Genomic DNA, 24,112 nt, shown 5'->3' with positions numbered 1-24,112 from the left:
GCTATCATCAGGAGGTTTGGGGTGCGGTGTCATCAGTATGAGGATGACACGCAGCTCTACCTCTCGTTCAAATCTTCACCAAGGCTGGCCGTAGAATCCCTGTCCAAATGTCTGGAGACAGTGAGTGGCTGGATGGGGAGGAATAAGCTGAAGCTGAACCCTGACAAGACCGAGGTACTTTTGGTGGGAGACAAGAGAAGGCTGGGGGATGTTGACCTGGTGTTGAATGGGGTACAGCTACCCTTGAAAGACCAGGTCCGCAGCCTGGGGGTCATTTTGCACTGCCAGCTGTCCATGGAGGCTCAGGTGTCAGCTGTAAGCCGGACAGCGCTGTATCAAGTCCATCTGATACGGCGGCTGCGCCCCTTCCTTCCCGACCATCTGCTCCCATCGGTAGTACATGCCCTGGTGTCCTCTCATTTAGACTACTGTAATGCGCTGTAGTTGGGGTGACCCTTGAAGACGGTTCGGAAGCTGCAGCTGGTACAGAACGCGGCGGCTCGCCTCATTAAATGCAGCCGCCGGCGAGATCACATCACTCCAGTGCTGAAGGAGTTGCACTGGCTACCAGTTGTTTTCCAGGCCAAATTCAAGGTGTTGGTTTTGACCTTTAAAACCCTATATGGTTCCGGCCCAGCCTATCTTAAGGAGCGCCTCCAGCAGCACCAGACAGGCCGCTTAACAAGATCAGCCTCGGATGGCCTTCTCTCTGTCCCATCAGCCAGGACAGCTAGACTGGTGGGGACGAGGGAGAGGGCCTTTTCTGTGGTGGCCCCCACTCTGTGGAACTCCCTCCCTAAGGAACTCTGCCATGCCCCCTCTTTAATGAGCTTCCGCCATGCATTAAAAACGTGGTTGTTCAGGCAGGCATTTGGAGTGGGTAAGGGTATTTTAGAAAATGTTTTATTGTACAATTTTATTGTTTTAAACTGTTTTATTATATGTTGTACATCGCCCAGAGTGGCTGGGTGACCAGCCAGATGGGCGATTAATACATTTAATAAATAAATAAATAAATAAATAAATAAATAAATAGGTTCTAAGGGAAGCAAAAGCTGAGTGTAGTCAAATGTGTACCCTGGATTTTAGGAAAGCTGATTTTAATAAACTCAGAACACTGATCAGTAAGGTCCCATGGCAAGCGAAGCTAATGAGAAAAGGAGTCCAAGATAGGTGGGAGCTTTTAAAAAAGGAAATTCTCAAGGCACAATTACAAACAATTCCAACAAGAAGAAAAGGTGGAAGACAACAGAAGAAGCCAATGTGGCTTCACAAAAAGCTTAGGGATGACCTGAAAACAAAAAAGGACACATATAGGAAGTGGAAAGAAGGCCAAGTAACAAAGGAAGAGTACAGGCAGGTAGCACAGAATTGCAGGGATGGTGTCAGGAAGGGTAAAGCTGAGAACAAGCTGAGGTTAGTGGGGGATGCTAAAAACAACAAAAAAGCTTTTTTCAGCTACGTGCATAGTAAAAGGCAGAGGAAAGAAATGGTTGTTCAGCTATTAAATAAGGATGGCAAAATCATAACAGATGACAAAGAAAAGGCAGAGGTGCTCAATTCCTACTTTGGCTCAGTCTTCTCCCAAAAGAGGGTCTATGAGCCCCCTGGCAAAGGCGAAGTACAGGCTGAAGGGGCAGGATTGCAGCTTGAGATCGACAGGCATATGGTCAAGGAACACCTCATTACTTTGAATGAGTTCAAATCTCCAGGGCCAGATGAACTGCATCCTAGAGTCAAAAGGAACTGGCAGAAGAACTCTCAGAACCGCTGAGAGTTCTATTCTCTTTGAGAAATCATGGAGGACGGGGGAAGTGCCAGATGACTGGAGGAGGGCTAATGTTGTCCCTTTCTTCAAAAAGAGTAAAAAGGAGGAACATGGGAACTACAGACCAGTCAGTCTGACATCAATCCCTGGGAAAATTCTGGAGCAGATGATAAAGCAATCCATCTGGAAGCACCTTGAAAACAATGCAGTGATTACTCGAGGCCGACATGGATTTGTCAAAAACAAGTCCTGCCAGACAAATCTGATCTTGTTTTTTGATCAAGTAACCTCTCTTGTGGACCATGGGAATGCTGTAGACATAATATACCTCGACTTCAGCAAAGCTTTCGACAAAGTGCCCCATGATATCCTGATGAGCAAACTAGCTCAAAGTGGGCTAGATGAAACAACGATCTGGTGGATCCACAGTTGGCTACAGAATCGTACTCAAAGAGTACTTATCAATGGGACCTTCTCAAACTGGGGAGAGGTAACGAGTGGGGTACCGCAGGGCTCAGTCCTGGGCCCAGTGCTCTTCAACATTTGTATTAATGACTTGGAGGAGGAGGTGCAGGGAATGATGATCACATTTGCAGATGACACAAAATTGAGTGGGATAGCTAATACTTTGGAAGGCAGAAACAAAATTCAAAGTGATCTGGATAGGCTGGAGTGCTGGCCAAAAAACAACAGAATGACATTTAATAGGGATAAATCTACACCTAGGAAAAAGAAAGCAAATGCACAGTTACAAGATAGGGGATACGTGGCTCAACAACACTACAAGTGAGAAGGATCTTGGAATTGTTGTTGATCACAAGCTGAATATGAGCCAGCAATGTGATGTGGCTGCAAAAAAGGCAAATGCTATTTTGGGCTGCATTAATAGAAGCATCGCTTCCAAATCCCGGGAAGTACTAGTTCCCCTCTACTCAGCACTGGTTAGGCCTCATCTGGAGTACTGTGTCCAGTTCTGGGCACCACACTTTAAGAAGGATGCAGACAAACTGGAGAGGGTTCAGAGGAGGGCAACAAAGATGATCAGGGGACTGGAAACAAAGCCCTATGAAGAGAGACTGAAAGAACTGGGCAGGTTTAGCCTTGAGAAGAGAAGACTGAGGGGAGATATGATAGCGCTCTTCAAGTACTTGAAAGGTTGTCACAGAGAGGAAGGCCAGGATCTCTTCTTGATCATCCCAGAGTGCAGGACACGGAATAATGGGCTCACGTTACAGGAAGCCAGATTCCGGCTGAACATCAGGAAAAACATCCTGACTATTCGAGCAATACAACTAGGGATGTACGAAAGTCACCTTTGCGGAGCTTGGATTCTCGGTGGGGAGGCAGGCGCTCTGTCCATCCCCCCGGAATCCTCCCTGGGCCGGCACTGCTCCGCAGTGGCTCTGCAGAGCTGCCGGCCAGGGCCATCCAGAGCTGGAGTTCTGGCCGTGGACGGGCTGCTGCAGACGCAAATGGACACATTTGCATCCTGCGAAGCTGCCGTGATAGGCTACGTATTTTTTTTTTCTACGTAAGTATCCATTTTTTTCTTTTCTACGTAAGTAGGGATGTCAGAGAATTCTCCGAAGTTCGTGGCGGAACAGCCTGCCACCCCCCCGCCCCCCCGCAGATCCCCCACAGGACGAGACTTACCTGGGGTGGATGTTCCGGATGGTGGCGGCTCCAGTGGAGGCAGCTGTTCTTCCGACTGGCCGCCGCCACCACCATTTGCAGTCTTCCCCCCCCCCCATTTGTGATAGGCTACATAAAGACTTACGTAGCCTATCACGTCTGGGTTTAAAAAACAAACAAACACATACACAAATGGCAGCAGCTACGGCCGCCGCCATTTGCATTCCCTATTTTTGGCCGTTTTAGTCTACATAAATATTTACGTAGGCTAAAACGGCTAAAAATAGGGAATGCAAATGGCGGCCGATGTATCTGCCACCATTTGTGTACGCTGTTTTTTTTTGGGGGGGAGCTTACTGTGATAGGCTACATAAATACTTACGTAGCCTATCACGACCTCCGCAGGGATGGTATTTACGTAGCCTATCACGGCTATGATGAAGAAGCGAATGGTGGCCGCAGGGCGGCCGCCATTCACAAGTCAGCACGGATGGCAGCAGGTAAGTGCTCCGTTTTATGCACCTTTCATGGGTTGGGGGGGCAGGGGCTTCGTTGTGCCATGGATTTCAGGGAATGCCAGTGCATTGGGCCTCACCGAGATCTGTGGCGGAATTCTCTGACATCCCTAAATACGACAATGGAAGCAATTACCTAGGGAGGTGGTGGGCTCTCCCACACTGGAGGTGTTCAAGACGAGGCTGGACAGCCATCTATCAAGGACGCTCTGACTTGGATTCCTGCATTGAGCAGGGGGTTGGACTCAGCGGCCTTGTAGGCCCCTTCCAACTCTACTATTCTATGATTCTATGATTCTATCAAAGAAACAGTTCTAGAATTCATTCCCGAAACCTATATTATTATTATTATTATTATTATTATTATTATTATTAATAATAATAATAATAATATAGGGATGTCAGAGAATTCTGCGACGGATCTCGGTGAGGCCAAATGCCAGTGCATTCAGCCCCCCAAAATCCATCGCGGAACAGCCTGCCACCCCCCTGCCCCCCGTGGATCCCCCCCGGGATGAGACTTACCTGGGGTGGATGTTTCAGATGGTTGTGGCTCCAGCGGCGGCTTCGGCAGTGGCGGCGGCAGCGGCTGGTCTTCCGACTGGCTGCCGCCGCCGCCATTTGCAGTCTGTGTTTTTTTCTCCCCCCCCCCCATAGATGTGATAGGCTATGTAAAGACTTGCGTAGCCTATCATGTCTGGGTAAAAAAAAAAAAAAGCGTATGCAAATAGTGGTGGCTACGGCTGCCGCCATTTGCATTCCTTATTTTTCACTGTCTTAGTCTACGTAAATATTTATGTAGACTAAGACGAAGACAAGAAAGGGGAACACAAATAGCGCCCAGTATGCTAGTTGCATTCCCCTTTCTTTTCTTCGTCTTTGTCTACGTAAATATTGATGTAGACTAAGACGTTGAAAAATAAGGAACGCAAATGGCGGCGGCTGTAGCTGCCACAATTTGCGTATGCGTTTTTTTTTTTTACCCAGAGCCCTCTGTGGCCGGAAATCCAGCTGAGGACGGCCCTGGCCTGGGGCCCTGGCCTGGGGACGGCCCTGGCCTGGACCTTCATTCATAGAATGTGCTGCATCAGGATGAAAATAATGCCTAGCTTGGATATCAAAGGTAGGTTGCCCACTTACACATTACCCCCAAAGTAGATTTGCATCACCCCCAAAGAGGACAAAGATTTGCCTAACATTTGCATATGTATATGCAAATGTATGTGTATCAGTGCAAATTTAGAAATAATAATTTAAACAGAAATACAATACTCCTCACCATAGTGGAGAAGACTGACCAGGTGACCTGTGTCTGCTGTCCAGGTGCTAACTCTTGGTGGGCAACTTCAAGGCCCCTGCTGCTTGCCCTCCTTATGGTTCTTTGACTTTAAACCCAACTTGGACTGGCCATCCCGTCAAATAGACGAAACCTTCAAATAGACATCTGATCTGTCCTCTGCCAGCTCTCCAGAATAGAGGACTACCATCTTTAAAGTAGGACACCTGGCCATCCTAATCAGAAGATTGTATTCAAATGTGTCTGTCCAGTAACAGAATGGGCACAACTATGGAACCAATCCCACCCTGCAGCCCCACCCTCCCCAAATGCCCCCTAAATCTTCTTTAGAGGGCTGGGTGACCATCTGGAGCAGATTTGAGGGGGCAGGGGGGAGGAGAGGAATGAGAAGTCCCATTGTGTGAGTGGAAGGCCTCTCATGCAACATGGGATGGAACCCGATAGGCCTTAATTTCATCATGGGCTGATTCTACACATAGCAGTTATATCGTTATCATAACTATTGGTGCCCATTGGTGTCATGTGTACCAATAGTTATGATAATGGTATGACAATGGTATAACTGCTATGTGTAGATTCATCAATGGATGCTAAGCCCCCCCCCCCCTCAGGGTAATGAGGCAGTAGAGACTCGCTGTGCAATCCACAAACTCTTTATTCAGCTAATAACACTGTTGACTTCTCAAGCCACTACGAAAGCTTAGAGCTGTCATCTAGGCCTAATTTGCAAAGTAAATCTTTTGGTAAGAGAGCTACTGAAAGCAAGTTAGTTGCCTTTCAACTCTGGACGAGTTTCCCGCAGTGTTCGGCTGGCTTTTTCTGAGCTCCTGCCTTCGTGGAGGATCTTCCTGATGCAACTTCTGACAGGCAGCAATCTGGTGTGACACCTCCCACCTCTTCCTCTCAACTCTGCCCACTTAACTCGGCAGCGAGTTCTGGAATCTGTCAATCCTGAATCTCCCTCCCACTCTGACAGAGCGTGAGTTCGCACAGGAAGGGGGAAGACAGTCTCTGAGCCTGGCTCTCCTCCTTGATATGCCCCTGGGAAGGTTCTTCACTGGCTCCTGAGGAATCTTTGGGAATGTCCTCCACCACACCCTGTCTCTGCTGGGCTTCTTCTAACTCCATCTCCAAATCTGAATCATAGGCCAAAACCAAAACTGAAGACCTGGGCTCAATCCTGACAAATTTTAAGTACGTTTACTTAAAATTGGAAAGGGGGAAGTTTTAAGGGCTTTTTATCATTACCTCTTCTAAGGTAATCAGATCACTTGGTCTCCATGTTGCAAAAATTAAAGGTTGCAAATGTATTGTTTGTTTATTTATTTATTGCACTGAGCACCCGTAAGTTTTGGGAAGCCCCATGAATCACAACTCTCTTGATCCACTATGGCTGCAAATTACAGTTCATGGTTAGTTCTACGAATGGTATTACAAGCAGAACAAAAGCAGATGCCACATAGACCATCATTCTTGTTAAATGTTCATTAAGTCATGTTAAGTGTTGTAGAAATAAATCTGGGCTGCCATTCTAAAGGCACACTGGCCTTTGGAGGCCTTTTACGGCTTCAGTAGAAAGATGAATGTCTGTGTGTCTGTTATGCAGTTACATTCACATGCCTGGAGATTTCCCTGCTGAACAGTATATGATTTAGTCAAATACTCAACTGAGTTCTTCTTTTTTAAGGATAATATCTGTATGAACAATCTGCACCCTTCTTAGCTTATGGCATATTTCATCGCCCACTTTCTCTCAGAGTGGCAGCTTTATTGTAACGTAATTAGTGTCTTTTTAAAGTGAAGCTTGTATAAAATTTTATCTCCAGATGGGTTTGGGTTGCTTGGATTTAAATGAGGTAGTCTGTGTAGCAAAAAGGCAAGTGAAGGAATATAAATTATTTTTAAAAGATTATCATTACAAAGTGGGACTACCTTTGGGTAAAGGTATTACTGCATCAGATATTAGCCTCTTCAACAAAAGATGAATCTTTTATAGTCGAACATGTAGTCAAGTTGGGAGAACTGTTTAAGACATTTATATGGAAATTGCAGGATAAATGTTTCAATTTCTGCACTTGGCACAATGTAAATGCTAATGCACAAAATAGCTTCACTGTCCAATGATAGCATAATAACTACGGGGGAAAGAGTAGAAGTAGCACATGGCAAAATATCGGACTTAGTCTGTGCTAGAGGAGTGAAATTATGCCTGCTTTGTTGGGGATGGTGACGGAATACCTTGTAGCACTTACATATAAAATGATGTTAGCTGAATACTGAGCAATAGCACAAAGATTTCATCAAAGCATATGAAATGAAATTCTCATAGACTATCCAAGGGGTGAATCAATTTGACATATACATGCACCAGTCAGTTACCCACGAACACAGTGTGTGGAGAAAAATCAAATCTAACGAAAGGTTTAATTAACTAACTGCGTTTAGTGAAACATTCCAAGTGTTACATCTTTTATCTTTACAAAATGTCCTTAAATACGATGTTCTTGGTGTAAACTCCAGGGCAGCCACTGTAACGTTCTTGTTGTGGTCCATCAGCAACTTGAATCTTGAGGTTTGCCGATGAGTGTACACGACTCATGGCAACGTAGATCCCTTCATGATTTGTTTACAGGCCATATGTTACTGGCGGATCATTGCGCTTTGGCCTGCACCTGTGTTTATGAAGTTGTACAGAGACTTTAACATGTTATTTTGTTAAATTTAACAGCTAGAGGCTTCCTTTCTGAGCAATAACTAAACTTTGACTGGGTTACTTTTAACTGTAGGTGTCTCTTAATCCCTTCATGATTTGTTTACAGGCAGTATATTACTGGCATATCATTGTACTTTGGCCTACACCTGTGTTTATAAAGATGTACAGAGACTTTTTTGTGTTCATATTTGATTTTGTTCCAATTTGTAATTAACTATGTTTGTTTAATTTTACTTGACATTTTTTGATATTAAAAATAAAACTTTATAGTACATTGTTATAGAAGATAACCTATTTTTAAAGCTTTATGGACATAAATAAGCTCCCAACTTTAAATTATAGTGAAAGCTGTTGTTATTTGTGGAATCTGCATGTCAAGAGCTTTCCAATGAATCTGTTTCATGAGAATTGGTCAATGGAAAAGCAGTCAGAAAGGGATGACCAATTAACTCCTAACTTTGAATTATATATATAAGAAAGATAGACATAATTATATGTAGTTTTATGTTTGTTTGTTTATTAACATTCTAATTAAAATATGTTCTCTTCACTAAAAATTGAACACATCCATGACAGTTCTTGACCTTGTTTTGCATAGCATGGGTGTTGTGTATAGAAATATTGCATGAGAATTAGGTATAACGGAACTGTATTGATTGGTTCTCATACTGCTGATGTCATGATAGAATTATTGCTCCATGAAAATCATAATAGGTAGGGATACAACACAAGATCAGAATCAGAACATCTATGGGCATACTCAAGGTCATTTAGGGTGCAATCCTATGCATGTTCAGACAGAAAAGAGTCATACAGCTCCCAGCATTCCCTATCCAACCAGAGAATGCTGGGATTTGTAGACTTTTTTTGTCCACACATAGGATTGTACCCTAAGTGGAGTTTAAGGCAGGGGTGAGAAGAAAATAGATCTCAAGATCTCCATTTCTGACCATTGGACATGTTGGCAGGGGCTTCTGGGAGCTGAAATTCCAAACATCAGGAGATCTACCTTCTGCCCATCTCTTCTTTAAAGTTCCTCTGAGGGGATGGGGGACCCTCCAGAACAGTATTGGGTATAGCATGGAGGGCTGCAATAGGTAAGGGATATTGGTGAGAACTGGGAGTCTTGTGGAAAATTTTTCCACTAGCGCAAAGCCACTATTGGATACAATGCAGTATGTCACTCAAATGTTCTCTGTAATCTTGCAGTTTAAAAATCTAAAGATTGAGGAGCCATAGGAAATAAAAGGCTCCCTCCCCACCGGCCCAAACGCACCAAAAAACACAAAACAAAAACCCATCTAGGAAATAACAGAAGTGTGCATTAGATTCTCTAATAGAAACATTGTTTGATTTGTCAGTGCTTTGGCTTTGTTAAAAAATAAACTCAAGTTGCATGTCAATTTGATTTACATTTTAAAATAATATGGAACTTATTTTCACTTGAGTGAACCTGTCTATTCCTCAAACAAGCTTTCAAGCACACAAATAAAATGTAGTTGGATACAAAAACCACTATCCTTATCGCAACCACCATTGTTTAAAGAAAATTAATCAAAGAGGGTCATGTTAAGTTCAAATAAATATAATGGTTTTAAATTCCCCTAGAGGCACTGTAATAATTAGATTAGATAAGCCTCATTGGTTGCCCCTTGATAAGGCAGATACTTACTCCATTGCTTGTTAATATAGTGTTTTTCAAAAAAACTCGGTGAGCTTTTTCATGCTCAGATCTATCACCATATCAGGAATTCTAACCAACTCTAAAAAACCAGTTATGGTACAGCAGCTTGCAGGCTCAAGGACAGTGTGGAAACTCTAGGCCAAAAAAATTTAGTTTAGGTTTACATGACCATGGAAGCGTCTTCGGACAGCGCTGGCTCTTAGGCTTAGAAATGGAGATGAGCACCACCCCTAGAGTCGGAGGTGACCGGCTGGGGACACCTTTACCTTTTTAAAATGAGAGTAGGGAACAATTCCTTGACGTTGATATCATTGTTGGCAAATAAGTGTATCAGTTAATATTTATTAGGGCAGAGCCATTGCCACAGCAAGATCTGTGGGGCCCCTCACTCTTCGTGGATATTCCTGGCTCTTCTGTAAATTTTCAGTGTTCTTTTTTTCCAAGTAAGTCTTTAGTCCTTCTGTTGTGGACACATAACAAATAACATGCAGTATTCTACCCAATTGCTCACTAAGAAGTAAACATGTTCTGCTCTTTCAAAGTTCTGACCAATGATTGCAAAGGCACTTAGGATGCAACCCTGTGCAAGTTTAGACAGAAAAAGTCCCACAACTCCCAGCATTCCCAGCCAGCATGGATGAATGGGGAATGCTGGGAGTTCTAGGAATTTTTTTGTCTAAACATGAATAGGATTGCACCCTGGTATTCAAATGTGTTTACATTAAATTGTACTCACATACAACTGAACAGCCATAAATGTACTAGGCTACCTATGTTTATATTATATTCTGCAAATATTCCCTGCCCATTTAGGTGGCATCACCACAAAATTTCCAGCAACAGGTCTGAGGGCCCCACTACACATTCTGTTATTCAGACTTTTTTTTAAAAAAGTGTGCTTAAGCTGACAACTTTCATTCTGTAGGAAAAACACGTGTGTGGGCCCTGATCAGAAGCCATGGTGTATATGTACTGTTGATTAAAGGAAGAGGCATTCCCTGTAACTATAGAAACATGCAAATATCTGACTAACCCACAAATGGGCCAATCAAAAGTCTTGGTGGGAAAAATGGCCCAGTCCTGAGGAATACTGATCTCCTCGACAGGTCAGCAAGGTCAAGCACTACTTGAACAGCTTTGATGGCACCTTTTATTTTAGACATAGTATATGCTACTCTGTATGGCTAGCTAGATGTATATTAAACAGGAGGCAAGGAACCTCCCTGAGCCTTCTATTTGATGGGAATTATTTGGTATTGCTGCCTCATGTTAGAAAGGTAGTTTAGCAGAGAAAAAACAAAAGGCAGAACAGAATGAACACTTACCAGTCCCACATGCACACATGGCCAAAAAAGGGACCACACCCTTCTTTTAGTGAAGACAAGGTAAAATGGTTTACTCACAATTTCTTGCATAAAAATGCAGGTATAGCGTATAGTTTCAAACAAAGTTTGTTCAGTCCATTTCTTTGCGTTCTGTAACACCGGCAGGAGCAAGAGAGCACACCATGTGGTCCCAGCAATGGAGGAGGTCAGAGAAGGCGGGGGTGGAAGAGCAGGTGGAAACCACACTGTAGGCTGTAGAGATCCTAAGACTAGCTATGCTCAAATTCCCATGCATTAACTAGCTAACTGCAACACTGCCCCCTTCCTGTAACTTGCAGATGAGGTTGCAATATTTCCAACACTATTTGGTTGCCAGGATAAAACTATTGTTCCCTTTGCTTTATCCCATCCTGGGTCTGGCCTCTGACCCATTATCATTTTGTTCCCTTTGTTTCTAATCACTGCCTTGGAGTTCAGGCAGTTGATGTTCATTCTTTCTGGCTGGGCATCTGGTTGGTGTGTCTTAGTTTTGAGAATAACCCAGTTTCTGATTGGCTTTAATATCATTCCTCTTGACTCTTTCCTAGCAGAATTCTCTGTTTCTATTTTGGAGCCCATCCCATGTTTCTGGGGCCAGAGTCTCCCCTTGCATTTTCCAACTGAACCACCTTATTGCTGTGTTTGCCCAGAGAGATCCATTACCTTGTACACCCAGAGAGAAAGGTTTTCCAATTCTGGCAAGGCACCCAGTGAGTCCCAAAGCTGGGTTTCCTATGTGAAGAAATGCAGTTTAACCTGCAAGGCTACTACACAGGCATCTGTAACCTTCTTGTGAGTTGTTCAGTAGGCAATTGGCTCTGTCTCCTGGGCCACCATTTTGCATCTGGCTCCAGTTGATGGACCTCTGGGTTCTAGTAAAAAGCAAAGTTGGTCCTGCAAGTCTGAAGTTTGCCTCTCTTGTTGTAAGTTGCCTTGAGTGTTTTGAGATTGAAAGGCAGGGCAACAATGCTTTTGATAAAATTTAAAACATTTAAAATAGATCTTACCATTAGGGCTTTGCTGGGCACATTGTGCACTTTGCTTTAGTGAAGCGCCTTTTCTCTCTTCAAGATCCTTGAGGACATTAAAGATCTAAGCTGTGCTAGCTCAAGGATCTTGGGAACATTTTGATAAGGAAGTGTGGATTGTCAGTTTCTGCCTGCTATGGATCTTACATTCCTTCCCCCCCACCATGAAATTTTATTTTATTTTGAAATAACGTTTTAAAAAATAAAAGCAACAAAAAAGAATATAATTAATAATATAACTAGATCATTAAAGAATCAAAGACATTCACTAATTATAATGCTTAGTCTATCACCAATATGCTTGTGGAACAGCTACGGTAAAACTGCCTAAGTAGGAACTCAATATCTAATGAAAGACTGAAAATACAAGTTATACAAGGTTTTTACATTTTTCTCTCTTTTTTTGCAAGCCTCGGGTCTGTAACACAGACAGGTTGCCTCACTTGCCTGGGGAACCCATTCTTCCAGGGTGTACAGTGCCACTGACATGCCAGAGGGAAAAGGGGGTTGCAAATAGATATGATGTATACAGACATGAAAAACTCAGTTCTAATCCCACTGGATCCCACTGGAGCTCATATGGAGCTCCTGAAACATGAGTTTTAAGATGCATCTATTAAAATTGTGAATCTAGAAATGAACTTTCATTGTAATGAGTAAACATGTTTCGGATCAAGGGGCCAATGATGGTGTCCGTTGAATGACAAATGCAAAACATAAAGTTAAAATGTATTTATAAAATACACAGAAGAAATAAAAATAAATAAATAAAAGAAACTGGTTATTCAAAGTGGCAGTGATATTTTTATGATGTTTAACTGGTTTGCCAATTAGATTTTGCAATATTATCTGTAAATGATCTGTCTTACTGGACCCTCAGAGGGAACACTCCGGTAGAATGGGAAAGGAGCCATTGGGTTACATCTACTCCTTGCCATTGGTTTAAATCTATATCTTGATGTAATTTTTTTTATTTTGTCCTTTTTTAATTCCTGAAAACTTAAGTCTTTCAGAGCAATTTATAAAACGCCCCTACAACTTCAGTTATTAGAGTGGAAGTACAGAGATTAAGAAACCTACTTTGCAAACATGAAAGCTGACATATTCAGAAGCAGTCAGTGACAGATGTGAGAACTGAAGAAACTATTTTCCAGCTGCTGTCTGCTCTGCACATCAAATGCTTAATCACGTTTGTTTCATTTACCTGGCATGTAGGATACAAGGCCAAAGAACAAAGCATAAATCACAAGATCAAACTTGATAAGCGGCAGCTGATATGTAGTGCCATTTCATCCATTTTTGATAGAGAAATCCCTGGAATTTTTCTATACTTCCTTGTTGTTCCTTCAAGAGATGAAATGGAGACACAACTGTAGGTTTGTTCCACTGCAAATTAAACAGTTTGTGCCATAATGGTTCTTTTGTTTAACTATGTGGGGGCTTATTTATTAACAAGGAAGGATCACAGTGATTTCTCACGTCATGGTTACATCCCAAGACATGCTGTGATGTGCTCAAGCCCTGACAACACATTACCCCCTTCCTGTTATTGGTGAATACATTTCCACTGAGTTAATAATTATGATAGCATACCAGTGTAAAAGTGTTTTGTTTTTACCATTTTTCATTCTGTCCTTCTTCCACGAATATCAGAGCAGTCTAAATGGTTCAAATCCCAATGCCAAATTTATCCTCACAACAACCACATGTGGTAGGTTAGGCTGAGTGATAGTGCCTGGCCCAAGCTCACCCAGAGAGACTCATGTCAGAGTGGGGATTTGAGCTCATATCTCATAACAACGTAACAGCCCTGCTGGATCAGACCAAGGTCCATCTAGTCCAGCATTCTGTTCACATGGGGGCCAACCAGCTGTTGACCAGGAAACCACAAGCAGGACATGAGTGAAACAGCACCCTCCCACCCATGTTTCCCAGCAACTGGTGTACATAGGCATACTGCCCCTGATACTGCCCCTGGAAAGCCATAGCCATCAGGAATAGTAGCCATTGATAGCCTTCTCCACCATGAATTTGTCTAACCCCCTTTTAAAGCCATCCAAATTGGTGGCCATCGCTACCTCTAGTGGAAGTGAATTCCATAGTTTAACTATGCACTGTGTGAGAAGTATTTCCTTTTATCTGTCCTGAAACTCCCCGTTCCTAGTCCATCACCATAAACACTGCACCACATGAAACCTATTCAGGCATTCCCTATTCAGGCATCACAAATAATGTGATTAAGATGAAGTGGAGCAGGAGAGCAGGGCTGTGTGTGCTAGCCGCATCCCTTGTCATATTTCAGTTGAACCTGCCCGCATGCTGTCCATGTGTTGAGGGAAAGGTCTGAAGAGAATTCTGTTAGAGAATTCCGCCACGGATCCCAGGGGGGCCGAATGCCAGTGAATTCAGCCCCCCAGTATCCGTGGCAGAACGGAGCCCCTCGCCCCTCCACCCTGCAAAAGCCCCACAAAACGGAGCCTACCTGGCTGCGACTGCGGCTCCGGCTCTGGTGGTGACGGTGGTGGCGGCAGAGCTCCGGCTGCTGCCAGGCTGGTGTGGACCTAAATGGCGTCCTGAATAGGGGACGCCATTTGCATCCCTGCTTTAGCCGTGATAGGCTATGTAAATATTTACGTAGCCTATCACGGGCTACCATAGGGACGCAAATGGCGTCCCCTACTCAGGACGCCATTTGCGTCCGCACCAGCCCGGCAGTGGCTGGAGGCCCCGCTGCGGGTTGGCCTGGCTGGCGGCTCTGCAGCCTGGCTGTGGAGCGGAGCCGGCCGGGCAGGATTCCGGGGGGGGGGGAGGAACAGATCGCCTCCCCCCTGTTGAGGATTCTGGGGGGAGGAACGGATCGCCTCCCCCCACCTGCGGAACCCGGCGGAGCTAGGTAAGCGGGGTTTTGTACACCCCTACTGAAGAGGGAAGCCTGCTGTATGTATGTGGGCTCCCCCTGTAGGTTGAGAACTGAACACTGTTTGGTCCTTGCCTGCAATGCGTGGGATGCAGGGCCAATGGAGACACAAGGGCAAGGGTGGGGCCAGCAGGCATGGCCCTGCTGTCCTACCCCATGTGATGTTGATCATGTGATTTGGAATGCCTGAATAGGGCTACTGCCTCTCTGAATATTTTTCTGCTATCTTTAAAAACACCATATATATGTGTGTGCGCGTGTGTGCGCGTGCACGTGCACGTGCACATGTGGCTGCACGCACATTTGTAAACAAAGGGAATCAAAATATCTTCTTCATATGCCTCTTAAATATGCTACTTTGGACTTTAAATCAAATATGAAGTAAAACTTCACCCTTGTAGGAGGAGGAGAACACACCAAAAAAAATAATCTTAGTGGGAAAATATGACAGATCACTTTTATGGCAGAAATGTGTTTTTCTAACTAATGAGCTTTTAAAGGTTAAGAGATTAACATTTGAGGATTTTTAAGGGCAACTCATAGGGAAAGGGAAAGAGAGGGAGAAATAGAATGTAACTAAGAACAATGGTGTTGAATTAATGTAGTCAAGGAAAATGTGTTTGAATTACAAAAGTAAACAATCATGCACTTTTGGAGGATAATTCATTGACCGGGTTCACTGGTGTAGTCCCATCAACTTTAAATCTTCATGAAGAAAGGAGGAGGAAAGTGGGCAAGTTCGTACGTCATGCCAAGTCACCCTGCTGAACAACACACAGTGCTCCCGACAGACAATTGGGCTTGCTGCGGCTTGTTTCCCTCCCCCACTAATTTCCCCTCAGGCCCCCTGCCAGCTCCAGCACTTATTCCATTCATTCATTCATTCATTCATTCATTCATTTTTTCATTTATTATATTTCTATACCACCTTATAGCCGAAGCTCTCTGGGCGGTTCCAGGCACCTTTGTAGTGGAACTCGTTGCCTCGGTCCCTGTATCAGCACCATTTCGTCCACTGGGGTTGCAGCTACTGAGGGACTCTCCCCACCCCCCACATCAGTTTGTCAAATGGAATTCATTAATTTTCAGAGCTGTTATTTATTTATCAAATGTATTAATTAAATTTATTAATCGCCCATCTGGGCGATGTACAAAGCATATAATAAAACAGTTTAAAACAATAAAATTCTACAATAAAAACATTTTCTAAAATACCCTAACCCACCCCAAATACTTGCCTGAATAACCACATTTTTAATGCATGGTGGAAGCTCATTAAAGATGGGGCATGGCGGAGTTCCCTAGGGAGGGAGTTCCACAGAGTGGGGGCCACCACAGAAAAGGCCCTCTCCCTCGTCCCCACCAGTCTAGCTGTCCTGGCTGATGGGACAGAGAGAAGGCCATCCGAGGCTGATCTTGTTAAGTGCCCTGTCTGGTGTTGTTGGAGGCGCTCCGTAAGATAGGCTGGGCCGGAACCATATAGGGTTTTAAAGGTCAAAACCAACACCTTGAATTTGGCCTGGAAAACAACTGGTAACCAGTGCAACTCCTTCAGCACTGGAGTGATGTGATCTCGCCGGCGGCTGCCTTTAATGAGGCGAGCCACCATGTTCTGCGCCAGCTGCAGCTTCCGAACCGTCTTCAAGGGTAACCCCACATAGAGTGCATTACAGTAGTCTAAACGAGAGGACACCAGGGCATGTACTACCGATGGGAGCAGATGATCGGGAAGGAAGGGGCGCAGCCGCCGTATCAGATGGAGTTGATACAGCGCTGTCCAGCTCACAGCTGACACCTGAGCCTCCATGGACAGCTGGCAGTGCAAAATGACCCCCAGGCTGCGGACCTGGTCTTTCAAGGGTAGCCGTACCCCATTCAACACCAGGTCAATATCTCTCAGCCTCCTCTTGTCTCCCACCAAAAGTACCTCGGTCTTGTCAGGGTTCAGCTTCAGCTTATTCCTCCCCATCCAGCCACTCACCGTCTCCAGACATTTGGACAGGGATTCTACGGCCAGCCTTGGTGAAGATCTGAATGAGAGGTAGAGCTGCATGCGTTATGAATGCTCCAGTTTCTCTGGCAAGATTCACCTAGCCCAGGGGAAGGCAATATGGTGCCCATAGGCACCAGTGCACCCACAGACACTTTCCTTGGCACCTGCCAAGGTGCCCAACTCTCCCATTTAAAACACACAAACATATTATTACCAGCAGCTAGGATAGCTGTGAAATAGGTTTTGCTGGTGCTGGTGCTGAAAATTGAGGGTTCAAAGGAATTGTTTAGTGAGTCTGGGCTCAGGCTCCACCTCTGCCTTGTACTTGGTCTTTTGGATAGATTATGCATCCTTTCCCATGCCTCCCATGGCAGCCATTTTGTGGTGGGGCCTAGGACAGTTTCTTATGTTGCCAAATGTGCCCATGGCACAAAAATGTTACCTATCCCTGACTTAGAGTCTAAAAGCATACTTTAGAAACAACATGATTGTTTACCCCTGTAATATTGCCCCCCTCCCTGCCCCCAGTGCTGACAACTCCTACATGGCCCTGGCCGTGTGATCTGCTTCCTTCAAATGTTATCAGAGTAGTGTGGGAGCATGCATGGGGACACAGACTCCTGCAAAGCAGGGCCTATCTGCTGCATATGATCAAAGTACCTTAGGACAGGCCTGTTCAGCACCTGACATCCTAGGGCAGCTGCCAAAGCACCAATGGTCCAGCAGGGATGACCAGCACTGACACCTGCCCCGGGCCTTCCACATCAGGCAGATGGGTCTGTGAGCCTCCATTTTAATTCCCACAATGCCCTGGAGTGATATTATATTAGGCAATTTGGGGAATTGTAGGACATTAAACTGGCAAGGCTGCATAGCCACCCTTAAGTAAGCCTGAGGGGGCCAATCAATGTATGATGGGTCTTGCCAAAGGGCACTTTGCCCAGGGCCCCTACCCACCTCGAGCTGGCTTTTCTTTAGGAGCTGCATTTTGTTTTCCTCAAACTCAGGACAGGAGGACAATTTTCCTTGACCTAAGAGCCTTTGAAAGCTGTTGCAAGAACCGGCCCTTAGGTCACCCTTGCCCAACCTGGTGCCCTCCAGATGTTTTGGACAGCACCTCCCATCAGTCAGTGTGGCCAGTGGTCAGGGATGATGGGGGGTGTAGTCCAAAGCATCTGAAAGGTGGCAGATTGCGGAAGGCTGCCTTAGAGTCTTGCAAGGGCTTTTGTCCATCCTTCGTTTAAGAAGAACTGTACTCCCCCTTAGTCAACTTTGATTAACACACACATGCATACTTCTTAGGGACACATTTGTCTTCAGTTAAGAAGGAAGTAAAAGGCTGCTTGCCAAACTGGGACAGACAGATGGACTAAAATACCCATTCTGGCAAAGAGCCTGATGGTTCCACTAAACACCATCATGTAGTGACCAAATTACCATCTCCTGACAGAGTATTAAATGACTGAGCCATTTTACAATAAATATTGCTAATAAAGAGCTACTCCAAAATAATCACAGCAACAACAATTGTGCAGCAGAATGATTAAACAGCAGGCTGCAATAACAATTCCAATCAATCTTATGATATGAAGACAAAGCTTTAAACCACAAAACAATCAATCATTAACGTGCAGGGAAATCTGAAGCAAAAATCAATTCTAACCAAGTTCTCATGCCATGGTGATAAATCAGTCGGAAGAAATAAAATCTGTTTAATCATTGAATCCACTGTATTTGCATGAACATAGTAACTAACTACACTTTAATTACAGAGCAACTAGCTACAGAATTATAGACAGTAGCTAGCTATAGCTTGTAAATTCATCAGCTATTTCATGGTCTGTTGTGAAACATGGCCAATAAGCAAACGATTTAAGGTACAAAAGGCAGCTTTTGGGGTGCTACTCAATTAGCTTGTTTCCATGAACTAGAATATGCAGATCCCTGCTAATTTTATATGTATACGTATATCAGCCCAGGTCCCAACCAATAGGACCTAGACATTAATGGAAGCATTAATGTCTGACAGAGCAATCCTTTTCTCTGTAAGACAATCCTACAGAGAAGCCCCATTGAGTTAAATGGGGCTTACTCCCAGGTAAGTGTGTATAACATTCCAGACTTAATATTCCTACAATATTGGAATCCTGAATCATAAATGGAACTCTATTTGCATTATGTTCAAACAGATATGCTTCTGGAGGATATCTGCTGTTGTGGAGCTCCTTCGCTTTAGAAACTTGCCAAAATCCAAGACTGAGCATGTTTTGGAAGCAAAGACAGATCTGTTTGGGCTCAATTTCAGTGCTTAGGGTTACACTGGCAATGGCTTAAATTTATAATGGTATTTTCATCTCATATGACTTTAATGGAATTTTAATTTTTAATTACTTATCCTAGAGACATAGAGAATAGAGCTGTGCACAAATGGCCTCTCAAAATTCTCCAGCCTATTTGTGGGCAGACAAATTTCAAGTAAAATTCTCCAAAAGTTTCTCACAGATAGGGCTCACTATTGGCAGGGGTGATAGCACAGGTTCTTTCTTTTTTTCCCTAAAGGTTTTTGGTTTATTGCACTGCTTCTGTAGGTGGCAACAGCATCAACCGCGTTGAGGCTTCCACTTTTTTTGAGGCAGAATTTTGATTTTCTTTTGGTGGTATTTTTGAGCTTACCTAATTACTGTGAGGTGGCCGAGGGTGCTCTGGGTGTTTTTTCTCTTTCTATTACACATCTTTCCATTGCTCTGCAGCCTCCCAGGCCATCTGCATTTTCTGAACTGAAAAAGCCCCATGGCAGGAATTGCCTCATGATGTCTTCCTCATGATGGCTTTAACTGAAGTGTGGGAAGCGGAAGAGCTGAGGAGGCTACAGGCTGCCACAGAGATTACTGTACAATGACACTCATGCACACTCCCCAGCCACCTCACAAGTAAGGTAAGCACAAGAACCCCAGACCAAACCCATGATAATTTCTCTGAAATTTCTCCTCTGAATTTCTTTTCGAAAGCAATTTCTTTTCTATTAAATTGAATGAGAATGGTAAAAAAAACGAGGGAGAAATTTTCAGCACAGCACTAATAGAGAATAATAAAGCACATATCTGTGAATCCAGAAGAAATGCATACATATAATCTGCATATGTGAAACTTCGGTGTCATATAGTGACGGGCAAATCTGTCAGTTTCACTTTCTACTGTATTTTAATGTTTTAAATCTCAAGTTCTTTCTTTCCCGAATATGAAGAACTTTGCAAAGTTTGATAAATTCTTATCAGAAATGAACTGAACCAAAATTGTCATACATCCTCACCAGTCAAATTCAATAAATACAGCTATTCCTAATATGGAGAAGACTATGACGTACCTGCCTGCCATGAAGCTGTTAGAGAGGAGGAGCCTATTGGAATAGAGAAGACAGCCCTAGTTAAGGGAATACATACACAGGGATCAAATCCAAGCTTTTTAAAAGCAAAGGACTTAAAGCCCAGGCCCTGGATGGACAAATCTGTCAATTTTGGTTTCTTCCACATTCTATTTTGTTTGAAATCTCAAGGCTTTTTGGCCCCAAATATGGAGAACTTCACAGATGTTGGTAAATTCTGATCTAAACTGAACTGAGCTGAAACTCCCACCCTTCCCTAGTCATATAGTGTAATGATCCTACATAGCAAAATCTTCAGTTGAGAAGGACTCAGGCTCTCCTGGATGCATTGCTGCTACACAGAAATGTCAGGAAATATTACCTCAGCTCCATTGGTATCTAAACCAGCCTTCCCTAACTTGGTGCCCACCAGATGTGTTGGACTATAACTCCCATAATTTTGTGGGTTGTGGAAGTTGTAGTCTAATACATCTGGAGTGCACCAGGGAAGGCTGATCTAAAGTTGACTAGGCTCATCTGTTCTGTTATACATTGAAGCAGGACCCTGAATGTCAAAACACATTTTATACCCAGTATCATCCAAATTACAATGTGCCATGATAATTGAGTAAGAACAAATAAGGGTACCTTTTGCTTTGTTCATCTTAGGACAAGGAATTAATTTCATAAAACGTACCTAGATAGTTAAACCAAACTATGTCAAATCCAAACTTCAGATTTCCAGAGCCTTGAGATTTCAAATTTATCAGCCTGGATCAGTTTTAATTTTGTCAATCTAAAAATATTTTATTTAGTTGATTTGTACCCTGCCATTCTACCAAGAAAAATGGCACTCAAGCTGGTCTACAATCATACATTTTAACAGAAACTGCCTTGGTTGCCCTCTGGGATGAACTTTGCTGGGAGAGGGACAGGGGGAGTGCAACCCTGTTGAGTCTCTTCAACCTCTCAGTGGCTTTAGATATCATTGACCATGGCATCCTTCTGGATAGGTTGTCTGGGATGAGAGTTGGAGGTACCATGTTGCAGTGGTTCCAATCGGACCAATCCTACTTGGATGGCCAATACCAGAAGGTGGTGCTGGGAAATTATTGCTCTGTGCCTTGGCAACTATGCTGTGGGATTCCACAGGGCTCTATTCTATCCCTCATGCTGTTCAACATCTACATGAAACCACCGGGGGAGGTTATCCAGAATTGTGGGCTGAGGTGTCATCAATATGTGGATGATGCCCAGCTCTATCTCTCCTTTTCATGAAATCCAGGTGAGGCAGTGGGTGTTCTGAATCAGTGTCTGGGCATGGTAATGGAACAGATGAGGGTCAATAAACTGAGACTCAATCTAGACAAGACAGAGGTACTGTTAGTGGGTGGTTCGTCTGCCTGGCTAAGTGATGCTCAACCTGTTCTGGAGGGGGTTGCACTCCCCCTAACAGATCTGGTTCCTAGTTTGGGGATGATCTTGGATCCAGAATTGTCACTCAAGGCACAGGTGGACTTGGTGGCACGGAACACCTTTTATCAGCTTAGGCTGGTATACCAACTACTTCCTTATCTGGGTAGAGATAGCCTAGCTACAGTTACCTATGCTGTCATAACCTCTCATCTGGATTACTGCAATGCATTATAGGTGGGGCTGCCTTTAAAAATGGTCTAGAAACTTCAGCTGGTCCAAACCAGGGCAGTGAGATTGTTAATGGGGACTGCCCAGTGTGATCATATCATGCCAGTACTTTTCCATCTGCACTGGCTGCCAGTCCATTTAAGCCCTAAATGGCTTGCGGCCAGGTTATCTGAAGAATTGCCTCTTCCCATATGTATATACCTGCCTGGACCCTTAGATCATCTTCAGCAGTCCTTCTCTGGGAGACCCTGCCAAAGGAAGTGAAGTGGCTGGCTACCAGGAATAGGGCCTTTTCTGCTATGTCACCCCAGTTGAGGAATAAGCTTCTCAGAGAGGCTCTCCTGGTACATTGTGCTCTTTCTGGTGCCAGGTGAAGATCTCTTTATTTTCCCAGGCATTTGAGTCTTTTAGTCCTCTTGTTTTAAAACTGTTATTACATTTTAAATCTCTGCAGTGCTGCTAGGTTTTATTCTGGCTTTTACTTTTATTTTATACTGTGGTTTCAAACTTTGACATTTTTATAATGTATTTTATGCTGTTTTTTGTGGTTTTAATTGTTATGAACTTCCCACAGAGCTTCAGCTATTGAGTGGTATAGAAATGTAATAAATAAATTAAAAAATAATTTTAAAAAACTTGATTTAAACAATAATAACACGAATGCATTAAAATACAATTAAAACACAATGACAGATTAAAAACAACATTCAACCCAACAGACCTGGTTACATGCCAAAGACCTGCTTGAATAGGATGGTCTTTGCCTGCTGTGGAAGGACAGCAGAGAGGCAGTGAACCTAACCTCCTTTAGCAGGGAAGTCTAGAGCCTGCCAGTGGCTACCAAAAAGGCCCTCTATCGTGTTGCCACCAAATGTGCCTCTGAAGGTGGCAGTCTCAAAAGAAGGGCCTCTTCTGAAGATCTTAAGACCCAGGCAGGCTCATATGGGAGAAGGCAGTCTTTCAGGGAGCCTGGTCCCAAGCCATATAGGGCTTTATAGGTCATAAGAGCCTTCAGTGTGGTGGCCCCTTTCTTTGGAACTCCCTGCTCTCGGAAGTCAGGCAGGCACCAACACTGTATTGTTCCTGGCGCCTTCTGAAAACAGCACTGTTCCAGGAGGCATTCCTTAACTGACCAGTCACGGTTTCTATTGACACTCTGTTTTTTAAAAAGCATGATTTTAAGGCAGTGTTTTAATCTTTTTATTCTTTTACTGTTTTATCTTTTGTGTTCACCGCTTCGAAATCTGTTTTAGATATGGAGCGGTATAAAAAAATTGTAAATAAATAAAAAACAACAACCAGCAATTTGAATTGTGCCCAGAAGCAGACTTGTAGCCAGTGGAACTGTTGTCACAAGGGAGTCATTTGCTCCCTGCACCTGGCCCGAGACAACAGTCTGGTCATAGCATTATGGACCTGCTGAAGTTTCTGAATAGGCAGCACTTTACAGTAATGCAAATGGGATGTAACTAAGGCATGCGTGACTGTGGCCAGATCAGACATCTCTAGGAAGGGGTGTGGTTGGTGCACAAACACAGTCCTGGCCACCGCCAAAACTTGGGCATCCAGGTTCAAGGCAGAGTCCAGGAGTACACCCAGACTGCGAGCGTGAGTCTTCAGCAGCAGTGTAACTCCATCTAGCACGGGTTGAATCCCTAATCCCTGATCTGCCTTTTGACTGACCAAAAGCACCTCTGCCTTGTCTGGATTAAGCTTCCATTTGTTTGCCCTCATCCAGTCCATTACCGACATCAGGCACTGGTTTAGGACTAGAACAGCTTTCTTGGATTTGGATGGGAAGGACAGATAGAGTTGGGTGTATACTGGTGGCACCAAACCCCCAAATGCTGGACAATCTCTCCCAGTGGTTTCACGTATGGGTTAAATAGCATGGTGGATAAGATGGAACCCTGAGGGACATGGTATTGAACAAGCCATGGTATTGAACAGGAATCCCCAAGCACTACCTTCTGAGATCGCCCCTCAAGAAGGACTGGAGCCACCATATAACAATGCCTCCCAGTCCCATCTCAGATAGAAGCCCCAGAAGGATACCATGGTTGATGGTATTGAAAGCCACAGAGAGGTCCAGCAGAACCAACAGGGACATATTTCCCTGTCTGGTTCCCAATGTAGGTCATCCACCAAGGTGACTAAAGCAGTCTCTGGTGTATAATCAGGCCTGAAGCCAGATTG

The sequence above is a fragment of the Heloderma suspectum genome, chromosome 3, assembly GCF_057233095.1.
Source record: "Heloderma suspectum isolate Gila_16-S chromosome 3, 16-S_ref, whole genome shotgun sequence".
Lineage (NCBI taxonomy): Eukaryota > Metazoa > Chordata > Lepidosauria > Squamata > Helodermatidae > Heloderma > Heloderma suspectum.
Note: the sequence above shows the minus strand (reverse complement) of the source record.